The sequence below is a fragment of the Pseudonaja textilis genome, chromosome 1 (assembly GCF_049901715.1).
Source record: "Pseudonaja textilis isolate UNSWEBS1 chromosome 1, rPseTex1.2, whole genome shotgun sequence".
Classification (NCBI taxonomy): Eukaryota; Metazoa; Chordata; class Lepidosauria; order Squamata; family Elapidae; genus Pseudonaja; species Pseudonaja textilis.
This window is the reverse complement of record NC_141990.1, coordinates 55,018,112-55,046,096: the sequence shown is the minus strand read 5'-3', so window position 1 is coordinate 55,046,096 and position 27,985 is coordinate 55,018,112. Positions and strand designations below refer to the sequence as shown.

At 40.3% G+C, this 27,985-nt stretch overlaps 1 protein-coding gene and 1 long non-coding RNA gene across 3 annotated transcripts in view; one reads left to right on the top strand and one right to left on the bottom strand.

Moving 5' to 3' along the window:
* Nucleotides 1-27,985, bottom strand: part of LOC148127625 (uncharacterized) — a 37,796-nt gene that overhangs the window by 7,236 nt on the left and 2,575 nt on the right. For both annotated transcript variants that reach the window (XR_015743903.1, XR_015743902.1), the window contains exon 2: nt 1,249-1,384. This is a non-coding gene — a long non-coding RNA (uncharacterized LOC148127625). The remainder of the gene's footprint in view (nt 1-1,248; nt 1,385-27,985) is intronic.
* Nucleotides 2,328-27,985, top strand: part of TOGARAM2 (TOG array regulator of axonemal microtubules 2) — a 91,218-nt gene continuing 65,560 nt past the window's right edge. The window contains exon 1 of the mRNA XM_087934861.1: nt 2,328-2,366. The gene's annotated coding sequence lies outside the window, so the exon portion shown is untranslated. The remainder of the gene's footprint in view (nt 2,367-27,985) is intronic.

Below are 27,985 nucleotides of genomic sequence, written 5' to 3'. Positions count from 1 at the left end.
AATTGGCAAATGATACAAGGCGCCAGTAACAGGATGTACATTGAACTGGTTCGTGCAACATTAATATATTCTGTTTTATATTACTGCTGCTTGATAGCTTTCAGAATACACTGGTGGTGCGAAACCCACGAGAGGACCTGTATAAGTCAAATTGCAAGTGATACCTGATCAACTTAAAATGTTAACCTGTTAATATTGCCATCACTGTGGGAAGAATTTTACATTTAAGAGCATTATGGTCCAGATATTTGAGTGATTTGTGTTCCATAGGGAAAAGCAAAACGAAACAGTGTTCATCTATAAACAGAGTGGAAACATAGTTTTTGATTCAGCTTTTTCTTTATTGGTTTACAATCCATATTCCATAACACAATTTTAAATTTAGCTCTTTCTTGAAGGGCCAAAATGCTGCTTTTTCTCCACAGCTTAACAAGATTTATACTTTCAGAGGCTGGTACATTCAAAACCGAAAGAAGTAGCTTCTCTATGACTTCCTGCTTGCATACTTTGAGCAAAAGAAAATCAGGATTGGGACACAATGGTTATTTTCTATAGTAAACAATTGGATGCAATCTTTTGTACTTAACTCAGGCATCTACAGATTTCCCCAATTCATCTCCGTATGAACTTGGGAATTGCACTAGCCATGGGGTCAGACATTTTTGTGGCTGGCCCTTTCTTGGCCTCAGATTGCCTGATTGGCTTTGTGCCCAAGTCAGGAGTAGAGCTCAAATCTTCTGTTTTCTTCACCACCATACCAAACTGGATCTCCTTATCTCCTTTCCCGGTCTTAGCTTTTTCCATTTTACTTTCCACTGGACATTAAAGTCTCTTTCTATCTGATCGGCACTATTTCACAACAGTGTAGGCATTCATAGCCATCACCAACCCTTGTATTTCTGTTGCCTTTTACTGTTTTCTCCTCCATTCTCCCTCTTCCCACCACTGTCCTCATTGACCCAATTTATGACAATCAAACTTGAAGTCTCCCTTTTGCAAGTAACTGCCTCAATGCAGATAGACTGTGCCAGCTGCCTGAATCCCATATTCCCTACATTGCTATTTACTCTACTGGTCATAATAGGGCTAATATTTCTCCAGGTATTTATTACGAAGAAATGCTTTTGCTTTGGTTAGTACCATCTATCATCTGGCACCTGGATTTATTGTCTTTTGGGAAAGGCTGCAAAGCAAGGGTCACAGAGCAGCTAAAAGCAAGAAGATCTGGAAATTGTATTTTAGGCTTACCTATATGTAACTGAATGTAGGAGTGCTTTATTCTTTTCCTAACTGAGCTGGATGGGTTTTCTTCTGCAGTACACAAAGTTTGGGAAATCTGTCTTCTCATGTTTCTTGAGCCTCGCCTCATGAAGTTGCCTTTAAACTGATCAGACAAAATGATGGTGGAAAATGAGGTCTAATGTTCAAAGCATTTTTGGCACTTAATAATTTAGTTAGTTCACTTTTTGGCTTTTGGTTATATTTCAGCAAACTCTTGTGTTCCAAATACCTCTTCCAAAGATCTGTCAGAAGCATGGCTTTTTAATTAGGTGGAATCCAGGAACTGGCTGGGAGTCCAATATTTCAATTCAATCTCCAGAATCAGACTAAAACTTCATTCTAACTTTATGCTAAGAATCTATCAGGTCCCTGTTCTGTTCTGTTTGCTCTCCCTTTGTTTACTCAAGACTATGACTAAGTTCACACCTATTGTTTTAAGCTGAGTTTTTTTGTTGAATTGGCTATGGTTGGATAGCTCTTATTTTGAAAAGTGTTTGATCTGTAGTACAGATAATTTTAGCTCTTTTATTGTTTTCCCTTATTTTTTCAAATTGCTTTTTAAAAATTGCTTTATCTAAATTGGATTTCAAATTTTAGTTCTCTGTACCGAGTAGCATATTAACCTAGAAATGCAGGGCATCAAAGTGTTAAAATCAAAACTCAGACATACTTTTACAACTTCTTATTTAGAAATAGGACAGAGGCAATGCATAATATTTAGAGTATAAGAAGCAAAATTTGTTTCCAAGACAAAATCTCTACATAGATTTTTCAGGTGATGGCAGGGATCCTGAATCTTAATTTGGGATTTGCCTGCTCTGAAGATTAATGAATAGAAAAATATATATTTGTATATATATATTTTTCTGTAACTAGTAATATTTGAAACCCATAGCAGAGGTGGTATTCAGCAGGTTCTGACCAGTTCTGGAGAACCAGTAGCAGAAATTTTGAGTAATTCATAGAATCGGCAATTACCACCTCTGACTGGCTCCACCCCCATCTATTCTCTACCTCCTGAGTCCCAGCTGATCGGCTGGGTCTTCTTTCGTTGCCCTGCACAGGAGAATGGAGCTGGAAAGCAGGTTAGTGGGCTGGGGAGGGAATGTGATTTTGCAGTATTTTTCCCCCAAGAGTGGGGAGGGGATGGGGATTATGCAGTATCCTTCTCTTGCCATGCCCACCAAGCCACGCCCACCAAGCCATGCCCTCAGAACCAGTAGTAAAATTTTTTGATTCACCTCACTGACCCATAGATTACATTGACTTACTTTTCTATTAACTACTCAAAGTTGTGAATACCTGTGCTTGTTTGGTTATGAGAACAAGACAGAAATTGCACCCCAACAAGAAAACTACCCTGTTATAGAGCCTAAATCAGAAGCCAGCCACTTCTTCAGAACTGTTTTAGCTTTATTCACAAATGTCAATATCTTCACAAGTAAAACAAGCCTCTGAGTTTTTCTGTTATTTTTACCTGTCAACCAAGTCTTACTCTTCATATATTCCATGCACAAAGAACAAGGGAAGTAGATGTCAAATCAGGAATTAAAGAATCTTGCGGGCTGCAGACACTTAAAAATTGCTCGAGCCTCTTTTACTCATAAATGTTCAATTCAAAGGCATTCTTTTTCTCGTTCTTTGCAGCCACTGAAAATGTTCTGGTGCATTTAGAGCAACAACTTCTACGTGCACCTGTATAAACAAATCACATGTTCTCTCTTACCAACTCGGTCCTTTGTGTACTATCTTCAGGGAACTTTAATCTTCCATAACTAGTTCATCTTTTGCTCAATTTAATACTCTCCTGCTCTACAAATATTGTTTTTTTTTTTGCTATTCCTCATTATCTAAAGGCATTAAGGAAAGAAACAATAAGGAATACAGTACTCTGCTTAACAGATTTTGCCCCTTTTCCTTACCTCCGAATTGATATTTGTTTTATGGAAAGCTAATTCCCTGGTGCTTCTCATCTGAGTAGTGTTGCGATATGACACATCAGTAGGAAGTCACGTACACAGACAACCCAATACACATACAATACATATATAGGGTGACACTATAGGAACAGCTACGTGTAAAACCTGAGTCACTTAGGATTAACCATATATGGCAATGTTTCCTGTTCCTGTACAAAATCCTGAGTCAGCTATAGCATAAGGATTAACCATATATGGCAGTGTTTCCTGTTCCTGTCTAACCTCATGTAACCTAAACCCACCCCCTGCTTGCTGCACAATAAAAGAGAGGGGCAAAGTTTGCTCTGGGCTCTTTTCCTCTCACCAAAAGAAACCTTTGTGTCTGTCATCTTTGCCATCAAGAGGAGCCCACCCAGACAGTCTGTCTGGGTGCAGGTCGTCAGCTGATTCATCCTGGTACTGGGACCCGCAACTCATCAACTGGTGACCCCGACGTGATTTCTGGCAACGTGCTCCTTTTCTAGGAGATGTCGCCTGACTCGTACTACCCACTGGGCAACAGCAAGCGCATTCGTAAGTATGGGCTCCCCACTTTCCAAAGTTCTGTCCAAGCATGTGGATGAACTTCATTTTTTAGTCAGGAAGGCCAATGCTCTGCAAAGAACTAATGGCATGACAGTCTTTCCTCTTTCAAGGAAAGCTATAATCTCTTTTCTGCTCTATCTTCAAAAACATTGCCCAGCCTATTCCGAGGATGGCACTCTTAAACGCTCCACATGGGAGAAAATTGGGAAATGGATCCATCAACCTCCTCGGGCAGCGCCACATATTCTCTGTACCTGAGAGCGCTCATGGCTGCGATTGATATTTTTATCCTTCTCCTGATTCAACTTTGAATCAACAAGATTCCCTCCTCCTTCTTCAAATCCCCCTGCTCTTTCAGCAGCTCCTTTGTCTAATTTCCCCCTGCTCTTTCAGCAGAAACTTTACCCATCTCCTCTTTGTCTTCAAACACCCCCGCTCCCCCCTCCCTCCTCCCCTTCAACAAAAGCCTTACATTCCTCTCCTTCCTCCCCCTTAATCCCCCTCTCCTCTTCCAGCAGAAACTCCACCCACCTACTCTTTGTCTCCAAACGCCCCCCCGCTCCCCCTCCCTCCTCCCCTTCAACAAAAGCCTTACATTCCTCGCATTCCTCTCCCCCTTCCCCCCTCCCCTCCCTACAGCATTTCAGCCTCAAAATCTTCCTTTACAAAACCTGACTCCTTCCCCTCTAATACCCCTCCCCTTGCTTCGTAACACCTTTCAGGAAGCTTTAGCTAATGGGAAGATTAATGCAGAAGATCTTTCTTGCTTCCCCATGATCCTTCAAGCCCCAGTGGCAGGAGGCAATCCAGTTGCTCAGTATGCCCCCATGGAATGGAATCTTATGAAAGATCTTAAATCTGCCACCACCAACTACGGTCTAAAGTCACCCTATGTGCGTGCCATGCTGGAGAATATCTCTAACAACCATAATATTCTCTTTTCTGAATGGCAAACAATGGCTTCCATGCTCCTGACGTCCTCCCAGCTTGCAGCGTGGCACAACGATTACCGCTTGGCCGTCTCCATGGCTGCAGCAGCAGGGCTTCCCCCAGGGTGTCACCTTGGATCACCTTTTGTGCCAAGGAGCTGTGATCACCCCACAAGATGAGATTCAAATGGCTACTGAGGGCTATCCTATCATGTAATGCTGCTCTTAATGCCTTTCGTAGGGTTCCTGACCCATCTCAACCCTCTTTGTCTTTTCATAAAATTCTTCAGGGTCCTTCTGAACCTTATACCTCTTTCATTGACCGTCTATCAGATGCACTTAACCGCAGATAGAAAACCCCATGCGCAAGCTGAGCTTCTCAAAGCTTGCAGTGACTAATGCTAATGATGATTGCCAACAAATCCTGAAACCTCTTCAGTCCATTCCACATCAGACCCTTGCTGACTATATTAAAGCATGTCAGAACGTGGGAACTGAGGCGCATAAAGCCACTGCCCTTGCCTCAGCCATTACCTCCTCGTTTGCCATGACCACCCTCGTGCAGGGAATTGTTTCAACTGTGGCAAACCTGGTCATTTTAAGTCTCAGTGCCGTTCGCCAGGAGGTGGCAGTGCACCCAAGGAAGGGGACCTCCTCCTTCCTCTATCAAGCCAAAAACAGTTTGCCCTCGCTGTCGTAAAGGTTTCCATTGGGCTAGCCAATGTCGCTCTAATCCACATCCTCTCCAAATGCCCTCGAAACTAATTTCGGGGCCAGCAACTAGCCCTGCCTCCAAGGTTGCATCTACTTCGTCCCAATCAGCTTTCCCTGTTCTGCTTGCAACTGCTATCATCTATGAGGATCCTGGATCTGTCTTTACCCTCCCTCTCACAGTTACACTTCCCCGCCACTCTCACCTCACGCCCATCTTGCTCATCCCAAACTCCTCTTTGATCATGGAAGGGGTGATCGCCGCCCCTTTCTTTATGACTCATCCGCTCTTAACTGCCTCTCTCTTACAGCAGTAGGTGATAGACCTTTCTCATTACCTGCTAACACTATCGTAGCCACTCTTATCATTCTCCCCTCCTCCATCCCCACTTCCTCTTCCCCCTCCCTCATGGCTATTGACTGCTCTATAGAAGCTTCAAAACCTCTGCTAACAGTGTCTCTTAATGGTCGTCCTTTTACAGGACTGGTGGACACTGGAGCAGATGCCTCGGTAATTTCAACCACTGAATGGCCCCAGAATGGCCCCTTGAACAATCACCTTCTGTCCAAGGTGTTGGTGGAGTTCAAAGCGCTCAGGTCAGCTCTAATTGGCTTACGGCCATTACCCCTAATGCTTCTGCTTCTGCTCTCATCAAACCTTATATCCTTCCCCTTGCTTACAATCTGTGGGGTCGGGATCTTTTAGAACAGCTTGGAGCTACCTTTCACATTCCTTGATTCTCATCATGTCTGTTTCTCTCCCTCTTACCCTTAAATCATCCATTCCTGTATGGGTAGATCAGTGGCCACTTCCCAAGAGAAGCTGCTTGCTCTGACTGCTCTTGTCTCTGAACAATTAAGTGCTGGTCATATTGAACCTTCTACCAGCCCCTACAATACTCCAGTTTTTGTTATAAAAAGAAATCTGGGAAATACCGTCTCCTTCAAGATTTAAAGGCCGTAAACTTTATCATTCAACCAATGGGTGCTTTGCAATGTGGACTTCCCAATCCAAACCTTATCCCACAGCATTTTGACCTTTTAGTTATTGACCTTAAGGATTGCTTCTTTTCCATCCCTCTTCAACCCCAAGATAGGCTTCTATTTGCTTTCACTGTCCCAGAACTGAATAACTCCAGACCCACCAAAAGGTATCAGTGGAAAGTCCTTCCTCAAGGGATGCTAAACTCTCCCACTATGTGTCAGCACTATGTTGACATGGCTCTCCAACCATATCGCAACCTATATCCCTCCTTTCTTGTATACCATTACATGGATGACATCTGGTCGCAGCTGAAGGCCCTAAAGGCACAGTTGCAAAAACCCTTCCCATCCTCACTAAACTCTTGACCACAGCAGGCCTCCACATAGCCCCTGAAAAATACAATCTCACTATCCCTTTCAATATCTTGGTCACAAACTCCTGTCTTCTGCTGCCACTCCTGCCTTACCTTCTCTGACTCTCCCTTCCTCTCCAACCCTTGTACAACTTCAACAATATCTTGGCACGCTCAATTGGGCACGGCCTTATCTTTCTGTCACTACTGCAACCCTTTCCCCTCTATTCCATGCCCTTACGGGCTTGAAACATCCTTCAGATGTGGTCCATCTTACAAGACAGCACTTGGAGGCACTAGCCCAAGTCAACAATACCTTAAAGCAAGTGTGGGTGGATCGCATCATCCCCAACTGTTTGCTATCTTTGGCTATCTTGCCCACACCTGCTCTCCTCACAGCTATTCTCTTCCAAACAGCCCCCAAAACAAAGAAGCTGTGCATCATTGAATGGCTTCACCTTCCCCATACTCCTAGGGCAACTATTACCTCCCGGGCCCTTCAGCTCGCCTTGCTCTGTACTAAGGGGCGTCACCGAGCTAAGGCCCTACTGGCCATGATCTCCAGGCAATACATGTTCCTTCAAACTGTCTCAATGGGACCCCTTTTTCAGACATCTGATGTATTACAGGACGCTCTGGAAAATTGGATTGGTCCCATCTCTTGCCATCTCCCTTCTGACCCCCGTTTGCAGCTAATAAAAACGGTACCTATTACCTTTTCCTCTCCAGTAGTTGCTTTTCCACTAACTCAAGCCATCACAATCTTCACTGATGGCTCTAAAACTCATGGTGCCTGTGTCTGGTATGATCAAGGCAACTGGCACAAGCAATTGACAAAGCCCCAATCTTCAGCACAACAAGCTGAATTGGCTGCCTTTAACTTGGCTTTGAAAACATTTCCTGAACAACCAATTAACATCATAACGGATAGTCTATATGTCTCCCAATTGGTCTTACATATTTTTGAGGCATATCTATCTCCTTCTATACAACCATCATTAATGACACTGTTGCTTCAGCTGCAAATGCTCATTCAATCTAGGACCCATTCTCTATTCGTAGCCCACATACGTAGTCATCAACATCTCCCAGGTTTCCTTTCTGAAAGGAACTAGGTAGCTGATACTGCTTGTAAAATACTTCCAATCAGTATTAAGATGCCTCAACCTTCCCTCTATCAGCAGGGGAAAGTCATAGTTATTTTCATCAAAACAAAAGGCTCTGGTTAAACAATTTGGCATTTTTCTGGAAGAAGCAAAGGCAATCATCCAACAATGTCCCACTTGCAGTTTGCAAGCAAAACGCTTCCTCAAGGGATTAATCCCAGGGGCATAGAGGCTTGTGAGACATGGCAAATGGATGTCACTCAATTCTCACCTTTTGCCCTTGAAATACCTTCATGTGTCTGTTGACACCTATTCAGGGTTTATTATGGCCACCCCTCAAAGGGGAGAGCGTCAAAGCATGTTATTAATCATTGTATTCGGACCTTCGTAGTGCTGGGATCGCTCAAAAATTCTAAAACAGATAATGGACCAGCCTATATCAGCTCTCAATTCTCTGAGTTCTGCCATCACTGGTCCATTATCCACAAGTTTGGGATTGCCTACAATAGCCAGGGCAAGCTATTGTTGAAAGGGCTCATCAAACCTTAAAATTGGCATTGCAACCATACATGGGGTCAAAAGGCCTTAAAGGCCCCCAGCCTCCCAGTATTACAAAATGTGTTAAATGTTTGTCTGTATACGCTTAACTTCCTCAATCTCACTGGCACCCCCTGTCTGCTGCGTCTCGACACTTTACTAAACCACCTGTTCCCACTTCGAGACCACTAGTCTATTATAGACAGTTACCTGATCCTGCGTGGAAAGGACCTGCCGAATTGATCACCTGGGGTCGAGGCTACGCAGCAGTCCAGCTTCCTGACAGAACTCTTTGGGTTCCTGCAAGGTGTGTCCGCCCATATCACCGCCCACAACCAGTGAAGCCATCATCCGAAAAAGATGACAGCACTCCTCTTCTTCCTGCTTGGCTGTTCGTTTCGCTGGACTGATGGGACATCCACCAGCCTTAACGCCCACAAACCACACAACATCACATGGGTCATCAAGGACGCTTATGGACAAATACTCAACTCTACAACTAATTACACCATGATTTCTTCCTATTTCCCCAAATTACATTTTGACTTTGCTGAAATGATTATGTATTATTGACAAAAAATCATTTTGTATTCAGGTACAATTGTTTCCCAAAATTGATGTATATAACTCAGAAGATTTTGTTTCTTTACTAGAACCTAGACAATATAACCTTAGGGCAAAAAGAGAAGTAGTAACTGCTTTGATGCTAGCTGTACTGCTGGGATTGGGGGCTTCTGGGACGGCCACAGGTATAGCTGGCCTTGTTATTTCTGATCAGCATCTTCGCCAGTTAAGTGCCACTATGTGCTGCTCTTAAAGAAGAGTGTTGTTTCTATGCTGATAGCTCAGGAGTTGTCCTAGATTCCATGAAAGAACTAGACACCAGATTAAAATTAAGAGAAAGGGAACGAACTTCACAACATACTTGGTATCAAGGACTATTTAACCTTTCCCCATGGTTAACAACATTGTTATCTGCTATAGCTGGTCCACTTATCCTTCTCTTGTTGGCATGTACCATTGGACCATGTGTGATAGGTAAATTCTTAGAAATCCTTAAAAGAAAATTTGGCCAAATTGATTTGGATTTATACTCAAAACAAAAACAAATTAATGCGCTAATAGAGAAAAAGGCCCTCTTGCAATTCTCCTCAGATTCCGATGACTCTGATAACGAGTTCACCAAAGATGCTGCCAAAGGGGAACCACGAATTCTCATGAACCTATGACAGGATGAGTCGGAGGACCTAGACTGGACATAACAGTGAGGATAGTGAGTAAATAGCCCTAAAAACAAGATAAAAACAGAGGAGATGTTGCGATATGACACATCAGTAGGAAGTCACGTACACAGACAACCCAATACACATACAATACATATATAGGGTGACACTATAGGAACAGCTACGTGTAAAACCTGAGTCACTTAGGATTAACCATATATGGCAATGTTTCCTGTTCCTGTACAAAATCCTGAGTCAGCTATAGCATAAGGATTAACCATATATGGCAGTGTTTCCTGTTCCTGTCTAACCTCATGTAACCTAAACCCACCCCCCTGCTTGCTGCACAATAAAAGAGAGGGGCAAAGTTTGCTCTGGGCTTCTTTCCTCTCACCAAAAGAAACCTTTGTGTCTGTCATCTTTGCCATCAGGAGGAGCCCGCCCAGGCAGTCTGTCTGGGTGCAGGTCGTCAGCTGATTCATCCCGGCACTGGGACCCGCAACTCATCTGAGTAGCACCATTCTAGCTGAATAAATGGGACTCCTGGGTATGCACCACATGAGAGAGAGACAAATGCAATCGAACCTCTGGTCAGAAGCAGACATTGTCCCACTGATTTTATAACTGCATAATCTGAAATCACCATAAACCATCCGGAATGAAAAAGCAGGGATCTTAACTTTCTTTTGGGAGTGGGGGTGGTAGCAGGGTAGGTTAATCCTCCCTTGAGTTCTCCTGTATTCATCCATCATTGTAATTATGTGCAAATCAAATTTTTATGGATACAACCTACATTGAGACAGACCACAAGCGCTTTCATTTTAAAATGCTGCTACTGACTGAGTCATATTTATATTTGTTAGCTTAATTTGTCAAGAAATCATCCTGGTTAGTGCAGAAACTCTGCAGGTGAGAATACGGAAGTTGAGCAGATTCCTTTGGGATCTAAAAATGTTTGCTTATATGCTGTGTTTCCTTGATGACAAGTGTGATGTTTTAGAAACATTATTTAGGGTCTCCATTGCACTACATTCACATTATCAGGTGGTTCTGCCAGTGCAAAATCCACATGGATTCTCACCTGGAGTGTGTGAATTTCAACTTCCTTTCAAGTATGTCTAATCATGGTAGTAAAATCAGGGCAGACTTGAAAGTATTTTAGGAATGGCTTCACCTTCCTTTTCTTGATACAATGCTGTTACTTTAAGAAAATGTATGTGATGACCCGTAGTCTTTCAAAATAACCCAAAACCCAAAACATACATTAAAGTCCGGTAAGCCCTTCAACTTAACTTCACTGTTTTATTAGGCACAGTTTAAAGTCACAAAAGTAAACAATGAGGCAAAAAGAAAACCAGAACAAACCGCATTGAGGAGAGTTCCAAAGCAAGCCAAGATAATTAATCATATATTCCAGGAAGATAACCGAGTAGAGTCCATGGGAAGAACGCCAGCAAAGATAAACAAACCTATTTCAAAGAAAAACACTACACTTTGACTCCAGCAACTCTGACTACTAGTTACAAACTTATATACATAGCTCCCAGCTGCAAGCGACAAGGAGGATCATGGTAATCTCCTCTTGAGTAGACCTCGCTTATCCCTGATCCTCTCCTCCCTGCGTGCCCTAAGATGGATAGAGGACGGGCCTGGGTCCTCCTCTGACTGCTCAGCCTGCCTCTGCCCTTCCCCAGCCTCCTCCACCACCTCTGGAGCCACACTCCCACTCCCTGTTGGCTGTTCCTCCTCTTCCTCAGAGTCAGTCTCCACCAGGGGCATCACAATGTAATAGCGGAAACATTTCGTAGCACAATGCTGTTACTTTAAGATAATGTAATAGCGGAAACATTTCGTAGCACAATGCTGTTACTTTAAGATAATGTAATAGTGGAAACATTAAAAAAAATAATTAAAAAAGTCCAAGAAATTAATCAGGCTAATAAAACTCAAACAAAATGCAACATTTGATGCACATTCAAAGAACCAGGGCTTTACATCCATCCATCATCTACCAGAACCTTTTTGACCTGCTCCTGTGGTCATCCCTGCTTCCCATCCAACCTCTTTGTCCTTGGTTCACTCAAATGACCATCTCCACCTTTCCCTTTACTGTATACCTACTCTTGCAGGTGCAACTGCTTAGTAAGGTTCAAAAAATGTACAGAGCAGTGGTTGCCAACCAGTGGGCCGGGGACCACTGGTGGTCCATGAGAAAATTTTGGTGGTCCATAGAGAAATGTCACCCCTAAAGCACCCCTCAAAGCAATTAATCCAGGCTGTGCAGGAACACAAGGCTGTGCCGCCCACATGGCCCGTGGGAACACAAGGCTTGTGTCGCTTGCATTGCGAACAATATGAGGTAGTGAGGGGAGGGGGAAACTTGCCCCACTCGCCCCACGCACCTTGCCTGGCTACCGGGCTGCTTCTTTCCACTTCTTTCTTCTTCTGCTTTTGGCTGCATGCAAGGAAAGCAGCAAAACTCTTTCTCTCCTCCAAACTCTGCCAGAAATGAGTCTTTGGGACCCCGCAAGGCATCCTGCTCTAAGAGGCTGTGCCGGCATGACAAGTCTCACAAAGTCTCATTTCTGGTGGAATTTGGGGAGAGAAAGAAAGACTTCTGCTGCTTCTGCTCCTTTCCATACATGAAGCAAACATCTCTCTCTCTCTCTCTCTCACCCCACCCCCCCCCTCTCTCTCTCCCCTGCCCCTGAGAACGGAGCTGGAGACGGTATCCTGCAATCCCAAATAAAGAATGATTGATCAGGAGGAATGCGGGGCGGGGAATTTTCGTGAAGACTTTTTTTGGGATTTTCCCAGGGTCTTTGGTCCGCAGGATTTAAAATTATGAATTTGGTGGTTCCTGAGGTCCAAAAGATTGGTGACCCCTGGTACAGAGTACCACTAGTGATGGCCTGTATTCCCCTTCCTTCCAAAGGAGTAGAGCACAGTACAAATACTGATAGTCTTCCCTGAAATTCTAGATTTCCTTAAGCATCATAAAATACAGGATTATCTTCATGTTTTCTACTTAATCATCCCCAATACCTGCAATTTGTACATGTCCTTTGTTGTTCTGTTTAATTCTATTTAAACAATAAATAAAATTAAATAAAAATAATAGATTAAGAACACAAGGCTATATCTCCCAGGGTTAAGTATTCTTTCGCATGTAATCAAAGTAGGCAACTGCCCATTCACTACCTGTAGTAAAATAAAAAGGTACTTTATGTGTCTCATAGAACATGTGCATTCTTTTTCTTCCATTTCCCTTACCAATTGTACTGTTTCTTTCATGGAACAGCAACTACAGTACATAAGCTTCTTCATTCGTATTTCTGTAGATGCTGATCTGTTGCTTTAGTTTCCATTATATCTTTTTCTTATATATACAGTATATATTTACTGGCAAGAAAAGTGACTAGAGTCTATTACTATCAACTTTCACTCAGAGAGAGGAGCCAGCCTGAGTGTGCTCACCCAGTAAATCCATTCTTAATATTTTGTTACTGACCAGGGAGGGCAATAAGAAATGATTTATAACCATGACAACAGTTGCTGTGAGAGACTGGGATCAACAAGGATCTCTTTCATGCCTGCATCAATGAGTTTGGGATAAAGAGCTATTCTATCCATCTGGAAAGTCCATGTGTGCCACTTTTACATTTTTATCAAGGTAAGTTCTACTGAACCGGCCACGCACACACTCTTAAATAGCTTTCTTGGGGACAGAGGCTTTGTGATTGCATTAGAACTGTATCACTCCATGAGGTTTCTTGATCCCCTTGCTTTCTTCATTGTAAGGATAAGAGAAATTGGGTGGTTGAAGTGGTTGCACTTGCAGAGAGAAAACAGTTACTTCTCCAGTTAGATCCAGGTTCAGGAGAAGGAGGACTTTCCCGTTTCATGTATTATTATCTGAGGTCATGAATTTAAAGTCAAAAGGTTACTCTGAGGCCTGGAAATGACTTGGATTCATTTTAAAACTGAAAAAAAAATGGCGGAGTCTTTCTTCCTGTGATTTTACAACATAGAAGAGATTCATTGCAGAAGTATGGAGGACTATTGAGGAAAATTGGGTTCGTTAGGTTGGGTGGGATTTGGGAAATCATCTCGCACAATCCCTGAATCAGCGTGGGATCTAGACTTCAGGCTACCTCTTCAGAAAGATTGGATTGTGATAGTGATGATGATGATGATGGTGGTCTGATTCTAGTTCCAGAGCTACCATGTCAGGTTAAATTATATCAGAGGTGATATTTTAGGGAAAGGAAGTCTTCCTTATTGGGATGTCACCAATTTGTGGGCAAACAGAGCAGATACTCATAATTATCCCACTTGCCACACTCCCTTCCCTGTTGCTAAGAGCAGTTCTATAGAGCAAAGTTTCTCACCCTCAGAAACTTTAAGATATGTGTGGATTTCAACTCTCTGATTTCCCCAGCCTGTTCACACATTTTAACATTGCTGGAATTGAGAAACACTGCTCTCAGCATGAGACAGATGTCCCAGCCCTCTCTAGATTAGCCAAGGATTCAACCTTGTACATGAAGCACAGTTCTAAGCTACAATTCTGCCTGTTAAAATAATGTCTTCAGCTGTAAAGGAAAGGTTAATATCTGAAGCAACTGAGAATGAAGCAGAAAGAGCTTTTTCTCTTAGAGGCGAGGCAATTCCCTGGTCTCCTGCCCCTTCACAAATGTTTGAAGACCTGGCTTTGCCAAATCACTTGGAGCCTGCAGAATATAGCATGCAGCCATGGGGCTTGTTAGACCTCTGCAGTCCTTCCCTCTCCTTTTTCATTTGATTATGTTATCCTTGCTTTTATTATCTATTATATAGATATTCTATAAAGGAGACGACTGATTTCTAAATATGATAAATAAACAAACAAATAAAAAATTAAAAAATTCTTTGTTAGGATGGAGTATGGACCCCATTTTGATCTTGAACACAATCAAGTCTCCATGTAAACCAAAATACAGATTTTTACACATGGACTGTACAGCAAACAATGTTCAGCAAAATTTCCCATACATTACAGTTTAAAGTCACCAGTAAGGACTGTTTTCCTTGAGTGGAAATTAGCACTATATGAATTAACCATTTTGAAAGAGCTTTATAACACTCTTCCTTTTCCCCTTTCCAATTAATCCTTGAATAGACTGTGCCTGACAGATTTTTATAACTCTGAAGGTGTCATGATTTGTGGGCCCTCTCTATCTAATTTTTGGTTAGACATGGTTGATTGTATCATGATGCAAGGTAGATTACTGATTGCCACTGCTGTTCGAATCAGTATCTACCCAACTCTGCCTTTGGGGTGTTTATCTGATTATAGAATTGCTGTATTTTGTCAGCCTTGTTTATGAAACCTAGTGAAATTAAATGTTATTGATTGCAAAGCCAGAAGTAACTGCAAGATCAGCAAGAAGGAATTTAGTGAGAGATTTGTGAAGAGGGAGACTGCAGTAACTAAAATATAAACTTCTAATTTAATTAAAATCAGACATGGTAGACTTAAATTTCTGTGAGTAAATCGAGGATTGGGATGATACGGTAGGCTGGAAGTGATCAGTTGCATTTATTCTCATTGTGAAGTATGTGATCAGCTTTCCTTAGCAATTTCTTTCTGTACTGGGAGTTGGCCTGTATTCTGAGGTAAACTTCAATCTCCTGATGTTTGGAGATGATAACTCCCTTAATTCCCAGCCAGATCCTGTTGTATCAATGTCTTTGATAGTTTGAAACTGAAAACTTTAAATCTTGTATTGTGTCTGTCACTAAACCTGCTGCAGTTTATGGATATCACCAGTCTATTACCTATTCTGAACTAAACCATGGTGCCTGCTTTGAAATGATGCTTTAAGCATTGTAGCTCTTGGAAGCCCACCAGCCAGGCAGAGTGTGCTTGCATGAAGAGTAAGTACCAAGGATCACTAACATAAAGGCAGTTAGTGCCAAATTCTGTGAGTTGGCCCTACACATGTGAATAGGAGACTTATGAACAGCTACTTGGCAGATTTGTTCATAAGGAGATCTACAGTAGTCAGGAACCAGTTTTCCATGAGGTATTTCAGCCAAAATATTTGAATCTTAGTCCCATTCTTCATTTCATAATTTGAATTGACACAATTCAACTCTGCCTCACAAATGTCCTGAAAAGTAAAGTAAATTTGCAGTCTGCTTCCCAGTGTATTTGATGTTTGGCTAAAGAGCTGAGTTCCAGTTTCTAAAAACCAATCACTGGCCATCAGCACACCAATTAACCAATAGGAAGGCACCACATCAATAGAAAGCATAGAATAGTCCAAAGCAGGGGTTGCCAACCTTTTGGACCTCAGGGACTACCAAACTCATAATTTTAGATCCCAGGGACTACTAACCGGTTCTGTGGGTGTGGCCTAATTTGTGGGTGTGGCTTGGTGGTCATGTGACTGGCTGGGCATGGCTTTTATGTAAATATTATAAATATTTATATAAATATTGATTTTTTTTAAAAAAGCAACTTTTTCTCAAATTCAGACAAAGCAGGCAGTCAGATTGAGTTGCTCACAGAATCACAGATTCATTCAGAAATTTATCTATCTGCCATTGGCTAGCTCAGTCTGTCACATAAAATTTGCTTGCAAGCAAACTCATAAAATTTGCTAGAAAGCAAACTCACAAAATTAACTCACAACACACCATGTATGTAAATATTGAATTTTTTATAAAAAAGAGCAACTTTTACCTAAAATCAGGCAAAGCAGGCAGATTGAGTTGCTCACAGAATCATTCAATGATCTATCTATCTGCCATCGGCTAGCTCAGTCTCTCAAATTTGCTTGCTGTGAGTCTGCACTGAATTTTCTTGCAAGCAAACCTTCAGTCCTCAGGTATCTAAAGACTAGTTAGAAAGCAAGAAACCCAACCATTTCCTGCTTCTTAGCTAATCTAAATCTCCCGGCACAGCAGAACAGATGATGGTCAGAAAAAGGAAAAATAGCAATTTAGCAGGCAAGTTTACCCAGGTAAGGAGTGAGTGGGCAGGGAGGGTTCCTGCGGGCCATGTGGGCAGTGCCACCTTGTGTTTCTGCACAGCCTGGATTAATTGCTTTGGAGGGGTGCTCTGGAGGTGAGATTTCTCTGTGGCCCATCAAAATTTTCTCACGGCCCACCAGTGGGCCGCGGCCCACCGGTTGGTGACCACTGGTCCAAAGCACATATTCCCTGAGGATGGGCTCCAGCATGAATCTGAAAGCTTGGAAGACTAAACTTCTGGTCCTGATGACTAACCCTGATTGGATCTTGCAACATTATCCTAGGGCACATATATTTGCCTTCATTCTAAAAACCTTGTCCAGCATTCTAACCAACTGTAGTGAAAGTGGCCCAAAATCTCAAATTTCTTTTCAGAAATCCATTAGATCTTCATACCCTGGCTCCATTTTCTGTAAGGGCATGGTAATTTCTGCTACCATCGCTATTGTGAAAGATATGTCCATGGAGGGATGCTGGTGTGATGGACTACAATGAGCTGGTAGTTTCCCAGGAAGGAGGGAGCACATCCCAGAAAGGTTGTGAGGAGAAAAAAAGAGGCAACTCAGCCCAGAGCTAGACAGAAGACAGATGAAGAGAATAAGGATAGCCACTCCTTAGAGTTTTCCTGGTTATATCCATTAGGTTGAGAGTACTAAGGATTTAATCAGGCAAGATTCTGTCTATTATGTGTCAGCAAATAAAGAACTGAACTCTGGCTGAATTGTTCTACATCATTCTTAGCTTTGCTTGGCACCTATTTTCCAGGTGACACCCCTTCTGGTTTTCTCCTGTAACCCTGACTATGATAAAAGTTGGACTGTCATAACCAGTGCAGCCTTTCCGGCAATGAGTAAGTTAACAAATGCCAAAAGTAAAATAATTTCAATATGCCACTTCATGGCTATATTAAATAGAGCACATGGCTAATGGACTCAGTCATCACTTGGGAGTCAAACCAACCACCAACTCAAGAAATAATACCAAACTATTTAAAAATAGAAAATGTAAAGTCTGCTTTAACTCTTAAGTATTAAAATGCAAATAGTATTGTATACATACCATATCATACATATCATTATCATATCAGCTTTTTACAGCTGGAAACATAAAATGATTGTAGTGCAAAGCTCCAGGCAGATTACAATATGATGTTGTTTCTGCTGCAAATAGATGGTGAAAATTTCCCATATTACTGCTAGATTTAGCAGAAAATTCTAAATGATATTCTAAAGAATATTCTAAATATTCTAAATACATTCATGAACATGTAGCAGAAATACTTAACAGTTCCTGAACTTAATTAATGATTTAACTTGTTTATTAGGAAAATATATATGGCCACCTAATGAAGATATGACTTTTTGTGGCTACCAGTGAACAGAATAAAAATAATAATATCCAAAAAACAAAATAATAAAAACAACACATTATGCAGAGAGTGCTCCCAGAAAATACTATAAAAATTAAACACTAGAGGGAACTAGAAGGAACTAAAGAAGAGAAATAAGGAGAAAACAAAAGCTCAATTCATAAATATAAAATAAAGCAGGATATTGGATATAATAAAGGATGTTTTTGAACAATAGACTCACAGTTAATTTTAAGAGTGCCTTCCTCTACAGATAATGTTTAGAAGCTATTATGGAAGAGGAACAAGTTTTACCTGAAAAGATTGAGACTGATCTGAAAGTGGATTTAAAAATTATGGTCTACATGAAAAAGATACTATACTGCCCCCCCACTTATGTTTTATTAATTAAAAGGAATAATAAATCAAGAAAATGATTTGGATAATTTTCCTATATTGCAAAAGAGGCTTTTTAAAGCTCTGAGAAATTTGCAAAAAGGAATAAAGAAACATGAAAATGAAACAAGTTTTGGGATATTATTTGAAGGGACTAAAATCAAGACTGTTGGAAGTAGGTGGGAATATAACGGTGATTTATTTAATCAAGGTTTAATAGATATGTTGTTATCACTGGAAATCCTTAATGGACCTTTGCTGACACAAGTACTGAAATGATGAGGCTTTAGGGATTTGTTTATACATAAGAGATGGGATATGGGAAGAAGAGATCATTTTTGTAATTTAAGAAAAGGTGATACATTACTAAAGTTGTTTATATTAGTGATGAAGGGGAAATCATTTCTTGACATACTTCATTTCTTTACTGTATTCTTTTTTTTCTTTTTTAAAAAATTAAATAGTTTTAATTATAATATCGGTAATAAAAAGATAATCAAATTTTAAAAAAGTAGATAGAAAGAAAGAATAAAAGGTTCAAGAAAGCAAAAATGAACAACAACAAAAATTCCTTGCCTCAGATTCCTTCAAAACTTTAAGAAGACTGTTCTGTAAGTATAGCCTGAAAATAATATTCCAATTACTCCGTTGAATCGTCATTTTGATTTCTGTCTTTATTTTTAGAGCCAATTCTATTTTTTTTTTATATCCAGTGATAAATGCTGTTGTTCACGTTGTTCTCTATAATCATTTCAGACAGGTTTTGTTCCATAGCTCTTTCTATAACAGCTTCTTCTAGTTTAGCAATTTCTTCTGGGAATATAAACACACAATATAGTTGATGAAGTCAGTTCAAAATCCCATTGCCATTCTTCAACAATACCTCTGAACACTGTTATAAGTTGCTAATTCTATTAGGTCTCCAAATATTGAAAATAGCTTTTCTTTCCCATGAAGATGTATTTATTCTTTAAAGTTGTAATATTCAAAATCAAATATTCCAACCTTTTCTGAGCCCTTAATCTTCTCTTGCTTTTTGCTATTTATTTTGAATTCATAAAGCTTTTAAAGATACAGTTTTATTTTCTTCTATTAAGGATCGAAGGCACTCACTTGGTGTTTTTAGCCTGGTGGTTTTTGAAGGTGTCACACCTTTACAGAAGTTAGTTAATAGGCAATCTCAGAAGGTAGCTAACAAGGAGGTACAAACTTGATGTCTTTTAATGGCTCTGACTGCAACAGGAGCAAGGATGGCAGATTCCTTTGTATCTTGATTTTTCCATTCTCTGAAGACTGCTGCTTTGCAGTCTTGTCAGGAGGAGCAACCGTATGGAGTGCAACATGGGCAATCTGAAATCTTCTATTTCTTCAGAGATGGTTGAAAGAGAACAATCTGTCAGCTCCTTGTTCTTAGCTAAAGTTTTTAGCCCTATGAAACATGGAGTCACTTTCAGTCAGCCATTTCTTCCTCAGAAATCAAAGTGTTTTTTTTTAATTTCTTCATTTGATTTCTTCATTATATACAGTATATAGCCACTAATTTTAGGTGACTTTAAGCCAGGGGTGTCAAACTTGTATTGTCACGGCAGCATCATTGTGATTTATTGGGACTTTTTTCTCCTTTGCTAAACTGGGCTGGGCGGGGCCAGTATGTGATGCATCCAGCCCAAAGGCTATGAGGTTAACACCCCCTGCTTTAGGCAGTCTTGATTGTCTATTCCTAGTGTGTGTGCATTATGTTAATTAGTCCATTGGCTTTACATTTTATGCTTACTTGCTTGCTTTTTTTTTTGTATTACCAAAACAGACAGGCTAAGCATTGGATTGGAGGTGCTTTAGCACCCATGTTTAGAAGGCATAAGTCAGTGTTTTTCAAACTTAGCAACTTTAAGATCTGTCGACTTAATGCTGTTTGGGAAATTCTGGAAGTTGAAGTCCACACATCTTAAAATTGCCAAGTTTGAAAAACACTGACACAAATGGATGCCACCTTCAACTTGCCTCAGACTCATCATGGAGGCAACTAAGAGAGAAACTAAAGAGATTGGGAAAGTAATAAAAGGCAGAATAAACTTAAACAATCATGAGATAAAAGGAAATTACCTAGGGAATTTATCATAGGCACTTTATTGTATAAAAGGCAACTCAGAAACCTAGGAACAATCATTCCAAATCATTCAGAGATATTCCACCTTCATGAACTCATTTTCAGTGGGGGGATAGAAACCTTTTTGCAATTTCCAAGATTTGATATTTACCCCAAGACCTGCATTAAAGTACCATAATGGAGTCTATGTAGTTCTTGCTCTCTTGACCTTGCTCAGTTGTGTGGGCTTATCAGCAGCCCGTACTTGGGTTTCTACTTCTACTTCTAAAAAGTTATTTTCCAGTTTCTCCCAGAACAAGGTGCAACGGACATTTAACAGGCCTCCTACTGAAGAAAGGTTAGAGACAATGACCGGACATGCTCCATATTGGTCACATGGTGATGGCATAGACCACATTTTTTTCCAGCTTGGCAACTTTAAGAAGTATAGTCATCAATTCCTAGAATTCCTCAGCCAGCCTGAATCCTCAGATCCTACAGAAGTGATGACCCTATGGGATCAGAGAATATGCAGCAAAGTAGTTACTATACTTCTTTTCTGCCTGGAGGAAGATGCTAGTTCTCTGATCCAGAAGAGCATTCCCTTCATGAAATTGGAGAACCACCGCAGAACACTTTCAGTTTTCTTCTCCTACCAGTAGCTGGCATCCATAGAGACATTCTCCATCCCACCATGTCCCCCCTCCTTCTTCAAATGAAAACAGAATTTTTATCCTGCTTTGTTGCTAAAGTAGAATAGAGATCGAAAGAATGGGCAAGCCAATTTTTCCTTTCAGTTCCTGAAAATACTTAAACACAGCAGAGTCTGTAGCAAAGATTATAAAGCAGCAATCAGATCAGAAAGTTAATGCTCCATAGGAATTGAACTTATCAAGATGCCTCCCTTGATGTCTTGGGAACACCATCTGAGAAAGGGGGAGGGCATTATCACCCCAAAACATCTGGAAGATACCAGTTTGGGAAAAAACTAAAATGGACCTTATCTGTTTCCATTATAATAAACTGACTGGCACTCCAATGAACTTTTCAGATTCTCAGAGGCCTAAGCATGATAGTGCAATAGTAATGAGAAAGTTTCTTTATGCATACATGCAGATATCAATATATTTTATCTTGCATTTGGAGGAAATCTCTCTGTTTAAGAGGGAGAAATATTAGACAAGAGAATAAGACTCAATGTCAAATTTTCTGTGGTGGAATCAATACAAAGAACGACCAGCCCTTATGAAATTCATGTAATTTTTCCCCGTTGAAAGTCTCAATAGTAGGGATTTAGCAACTGAAGCACCATGAGTCAGATTTGTATTTGTAAGGATGCCATTAATTTCCAGAATTGCCGCTGAAATGGCAAAAAGGATTAGTTTTAACCAACAGCTACTAGGAAGGGACAACAGTGTGAGATTTTGGCTCACTCCCCTTTCCACCCTCCTATCCTTCATCTCATTATAAAGTATTCCTGCAGAAAAGAGCTGTTTGTAAACCACATAGATTTTTCTTCTTGTCCCACTGTGACTGTCCTGCAAGAGGCAAAACGCTTGCTATTATTCTCTGTCTTTTCAGCAGTTTATTCCCAAATTCCATATAAATCTATCAGCAAATAGATAATTGCAATAGTGGCAAATATCTATAGCTTGGGTGTAGAATAAGGGTGAAGGAGTTTGTAGGTTGGATTCCAAACATTTTGTTACCAGGCTAGGTAATGAATAATTGCAGAGGCCTGAGCTGCATATATTTAAAAATATTTTTGGTCCAATCATCTACAGTACTTTTAAATCTTTCTTAACTTCCATGATAGTTTAAGTTTGGAGTTTGGCAGAAGCTTTTTTTTTTTTTTTACTCTATTGGTATGTACTGTGGTTGATGGCCTGAGTTAATCTGAAAGACTAAAGGCAAATTGTTGTGATGGATTCGACCTTGAAGGCAACAATTGCATACAAAATAGAACATAGCCTTTCCAGTTTACAGGGTGCAGATAATTCCACATTCCTAGGTTTTAGAAGTACAAAATGAAATTGGAAACTTAATGTCCGCTGGTGAGCCAAAGGTTATTTTTTACGGAATATATAATTGAATATAAATAAACCTTCCAAATTGGTTTTGTATTGCACTGGTGTTGAGTTCCATCTTGCTGCAGCAGTTAATATAGCCACTCACTCTGCTGGCCAGGGATAAAAGGACCTGTATCCTTATGCTATTGGGTGGAAGCACATTTTGAAAAGCTATTTTAAATACAGCCAAAACTTTCATTAGGGTTCTTACTATCTTAAGTCTAACCATATTCAATCCGATTTACAATTGGCCATATTCCATTTCTCAATAGATTAAATGGAACAACACCGCAATGACTGGATTCATCTTATGGGATACTGTTTATATCTGACTAGAGATATAAGGTGAACAAGATTTTTCTCCAATCCATAGACATTCATATTAATCACATGATAACCCCTATTAGGGGAGTGGCATGAATTTATGTGCCAAAAGCATTTCTAAGATGTGTGTCTATTATGATGCTCTAAATATATTTTATATGTATTATAAAGGCTCAGTTCATGATCCTTCTAGAATGATAGAAAAACTAGGAACTTATTACCCAGTCTACTCTAATCCAGACATCAGTATTAAAACCCTCCTTGTTAAATACACTGTATTTCTAAGTCAGCCCAAATTAGATTCTTCCATTGGCTGCTGAATCTTCAAAAATATACTATCACCACTCCTTAATCAGTATCAATGGAATTTGTTCTGTCTGATTTTCACAACTGGAGGAGTCCCCATTTCTGAAGTTAGCCAAAAAAGCAGACGAAGCTAACTTTCTTCTTGGTTTTTCAGGTTGTGGTACAGGACAGAAATGGTGCTTTTGGTTAGGTGCTGTTAATTTTTTGTGCAGACAGACTTGTAGTGCTGGGAGCAATGTGGAGAAAGCCAGCCAAAGGCCAGCTATATATTTAAAATGGTAGTTCAAGGTCCGTATTTCCTGTTCTTTTCCAAATTTACAAAGTTTGACAATGCAAAATTACTATTTGGAATGGAGTGTTGTTGATCAGCAATTAAATCAGGGAAGATATGAAGAATTAAAGCTAGCTTGAAGAAGGGTTAAAATCCCCCCCCCCATTTTCCAATCCTAACTAAGAAAGACTTCATAAGACTTAATGTCTAGTCTGTAGGGGTCAAATTTACATGAATAGATCCTTAATGATTAGGAAATCTCAATTTTCACATCCCCTAATTTTAAGCATTGCTTTGTAAACAGAAAGTGCCTCATGTTCCATATAATAAATATTGGATATAAAAGATTGGCTCAGGCCATGTCCTAGCAACATCTCAAAAGAACAACAGGGAACCATTTCTTAATGTTTATTAATGTTCCAAGCTTAACTCTGTTTAGAACCGATTACAAGTCTATTTTCTCCCTCGCCCCTTCTGTCTTAGCCAGAGTGAACACATTCTTTCCAAGAGAAATTGGACACTGTGCAATTGGCTGCAAAGCTAAGCTAGCCATGCATTTAAGACAATACGTACAATTAACTGGATTAATGACAGAGGAAGCCTAATGAGGCTCTCTCCAGATCATATGATTTCTATATCCATAATCAAGTGGCAAGCCGATTAAAACATAGCTGGTGGGAAAGGTACCCTTGATTGTCGTACACAGCCCCTGTCTTTCCAGTTATCTCCCATCAGTGAACTTGCTGTATTTACTTAGTTTAGAGTTTGGGCAATGATCTGTATAGAATAAAGACACGGCAAGCTCCTTCTGCCAGTAGATGAATCCAGTGTAAAATGTAAATCCAATGCAGCGTAACTGGTCCTTCTTTTTTCCACTGCTGTCCCTGCCAACATTTTCCATTGTTTGGGTCACGGGTGACCCTCTGTATAGGGGCATGGGGATGGGGAAGAGTCAGAAAAATCAAGATGGGGAAGCAAAAGGGAAGGGGCAAAGGTAAAAATTCCTCTCACTCTTATGGTTGTAAGGAATCAATCACATCACAGCTTTTGCCCTTCTTTGCAAGGCTTTTCTACTCTGAGCTGCTGCTTGTTTCCTGAGTGGAATATGTAATGTTCCCATTATTTCTTCTCTCCTCCTCCCATTCTTTTTGTTCACATACTTGGTTGCTTTGTTAGCTCGTCACCACAGTATAAAGCTTTCTTGTTTTTCTTTCCTGTGTGTTCTTCCAGGAAAAGGCATTAGAAAAGCTGCAGCTTTAAATGAACATCTTCAGAGTTGCAAAAAGCCCTTTCCCAAAGGTTAATTCAAACGTCTGGCAACACATGGTTACTGGCTTTGGCTCTGATTAGATTGCTGCCACACAGATTACCCTTGATGAAAAATTGCCCTTGCTCGAATTAAAGATCACTAGGCCAGGGATATTCATGAGAAGCAGGGGATCAAGATGATGGCTTGAAACACGTAATCATGGATACCCTCTTGACTTTCCTCAGCCCTGATCTGAAGTAGAAGAACAAGCTTTGTGGAAAAACCAGGAATGTTTTGTACAATGTTACCTGTGGACCCTGCGTGATATTTCAGCTAATATGTTATTTTCATGAACATTGATATTAGCGCCTTAACAAAGAATGTCCTTCAGTCGTATCTCAAGCGGACATGTTCTTATATAAAGAATAGGCACCTGTTCTGACAACCTCTTGGCTATAGGAGAAAGTCTAGCAAAACCCATGGCCATTTTCTGCCAAATATAGGATTATTTATGTAAAAAATATGGGTATCAACTCCAGTTTTAACAGCAGTTACAGTACATTTCAAATTAGTGCAACAATTGAACCAATCAATAAAAATATACATTCAAACATGATCTCATTGAATAAAGAACAGATGCAAATCTGGTTAGCATTTAGTACACCATGGTTATGTTATTAAAATTTAATTGGAGAAGAATATTTGTGATAATACATTAAAAGCTGAATCATACAGAATTCCGGCTTCTGTGAATTGGGAATGAACAGATAATGCAAACATATGCATGGATGGAAATTTTATTTTCCCTGAACAATTTAGATGTGTATTTTAGCTATCTAAAGCATAGCATAAACAAACAAAACTGAGATTAAATGGGAATAAGATTCTGAAGGAGAAGAGGAATGAACTTACCTTCCCACAATTTTTAATAAACATGGATTGTTTCTTTCTTGTGATGTAAATTAACCTTCAATTTTCATCTTTTGATCCCTCTGGATCTGCAGATTGTATTTGGAGAATAGCAACACCTTTTTCATTCTTCTGCTGGTGATTCATGGATGCTTCCATTTAATTTTATTTAGCAACAATAAAATTAGTGGGGTGATATCTCACTAACAACTTCTGAATATTTATTTTCAACTTCCCAGCCTGGTTTATGCCCTTAATATTTCCTGGTTCTTTCCTATTTAAGTGCTAATCAGGTCCAATCTTACTCTGCTTTTAGCTAAGATCAGCTAGATTCTGTCTACTCTACTACAGGTAGTCCTTCATTTAGTGACCATTCAAAATTACAATGGCACTGAAAAAAGTGATTGATGACTATTTTTCACATTTATGACCGTTGCAGAATCTTTGATCAAAATTCGGATGCTTGGCAACTGATTCATATTTAGGATGGTTGCAGTGTCCAGGGCTCATGTAATCAGCTTCTGCAAACTACAAAAGTCAATGGGGAAGCCAGATTCACATAACAACTGTGTTACTAACTTAACAACTGCAGTGATTCACTTAACATATATTTCACTTAGCAACAGAAATTTTGGACTCAATTGTAGTTGTAAGTCAAGGACAACCCGCATAGTCCTTCTTTTGTTCTCTTCCATCATTGATCAAATGTCTGCAGAAACTCTAATTCAGCCAGCTGTTCATATTTTCTATTATAGCAGGGAAATATTGGTCGTGAGGGTAGAATATATGGGGAAATCAAAGAAGATTAAGACTTTTTCCTTATTAGTCCTGTAGTAAATATTAGAAATCATATTTCTAATCTGTTATTCCAGAAAGGTTGTTTCTGTCGAAAGTTTATCTCCTGCTTTGCTACATAATAAGATGGCACAACCATTTCCCAGTCTCCCCTGCAGGATTCCATTTGGCTTTCAACGGTATGTCATTGTTTTTTGGTGCTCCAGATGTATTAAACGGGTGTGCGGTATGAGAAATTGAATGAATATTCTTCCCTCCTGGTATTGTTTATTTCTTTTAATTAGGAGCGAAATTCTCTGCATGTCTGTTTCCAAGTCAGCCTTAACTGATTCAAGAACACTCGATGCATACCCACAGACGTAAGATTGCAGCCTTACTTCTACTAAAAGAAGCTAAGTGGCTATATAATGCGTATCTAAAATAACAGTAAACACTGGGAGGTTGGAGGAACCTCCCAATAACCAGAGGTAGCAGTCTATCAGAGCAAACAAAACAATTCCTATAACCAGCAGCAAGGTAATTAAAAAGTAATCAGTGCCACTGATCACTGAAGGCATTCTTTTGACAGCAGGATTTTTGCTCTTCGGTCCCTCCAAGTCACTCTGAAGCACGAAGAGGAAAATGAAGAGCAGGCGAGGAAAATGGAGTTAATCTATGCTCTCCCTCTAGCTGAGCCACCAGAGTGTAAAAATTTATTAAATCACTACCTTGTTCCAAACGACGACAGACTGTATAGCAACAAACATCCTCTCACCCTAAACTCCACATGCAAAATAAATATAAACCACTCTCTGCCCAGTCTGGGTTTCTGTACATTTATCTGGGCATGGTGGGGAGGTATGTGTGTGTGTGAGAAGGGAACATTTCATATAAAGCTGTCAAAGCGCCATCCCTCTGTTACATTTAAAGCCTTTTGCTACCTGTGGTGGTAAAAGATATGCCAACATTTTTGGCAAGCTGATGCTTTTGCCAGTAGCTATAATCATTCAAGTTGCTTTGGCAGCTACAGTGGAAGAAGAGATGATACTTGTCTTGGGAAATTCAGAAGTACAGAGCATAACACTGAGGAGAAGAGCCATGTTTATTGTGCTGATAATTGCACTGCATTGAATATCAGGTGCCTGTTTTACAAACAAAGAGGGAGCCTGCACAATGGCTCCCTTTTTACAACCCTTTAATCCCTTAATAAGGGCTGGAAAGAAAAGCAAATTTTTCTTTAATAAAAGTTGAGGGCTACAAGGTGGGAAATCCTAGGCATCCAAATCCGATTTTCTGGAAACTTTTGAAGGGAGCTAAGCAGAGACTTGTCCCTGTACCTACTAAGGAAGCCCATTGTTATAGGGATGGGACTTGACTTGAGGTAACCACATTGATTGGGGTTTTTAGTTTACAATGCTATGTTGCAATTCCCTTATTAGGCTGCCCTTGGCTGCCCTTTGAGCCAGTGAGGAGGCTTCTGTTCTTCTGTTTAGATGGGGTTGCAGAGCAGGGCAGGGACGGTCAATTTGGGTCTGACTGGATTAGACAAAGAGGGGAGTTGAGTTCTACCCCGATCATGTCCAAAACACAGGGAGGAAAAAGAGT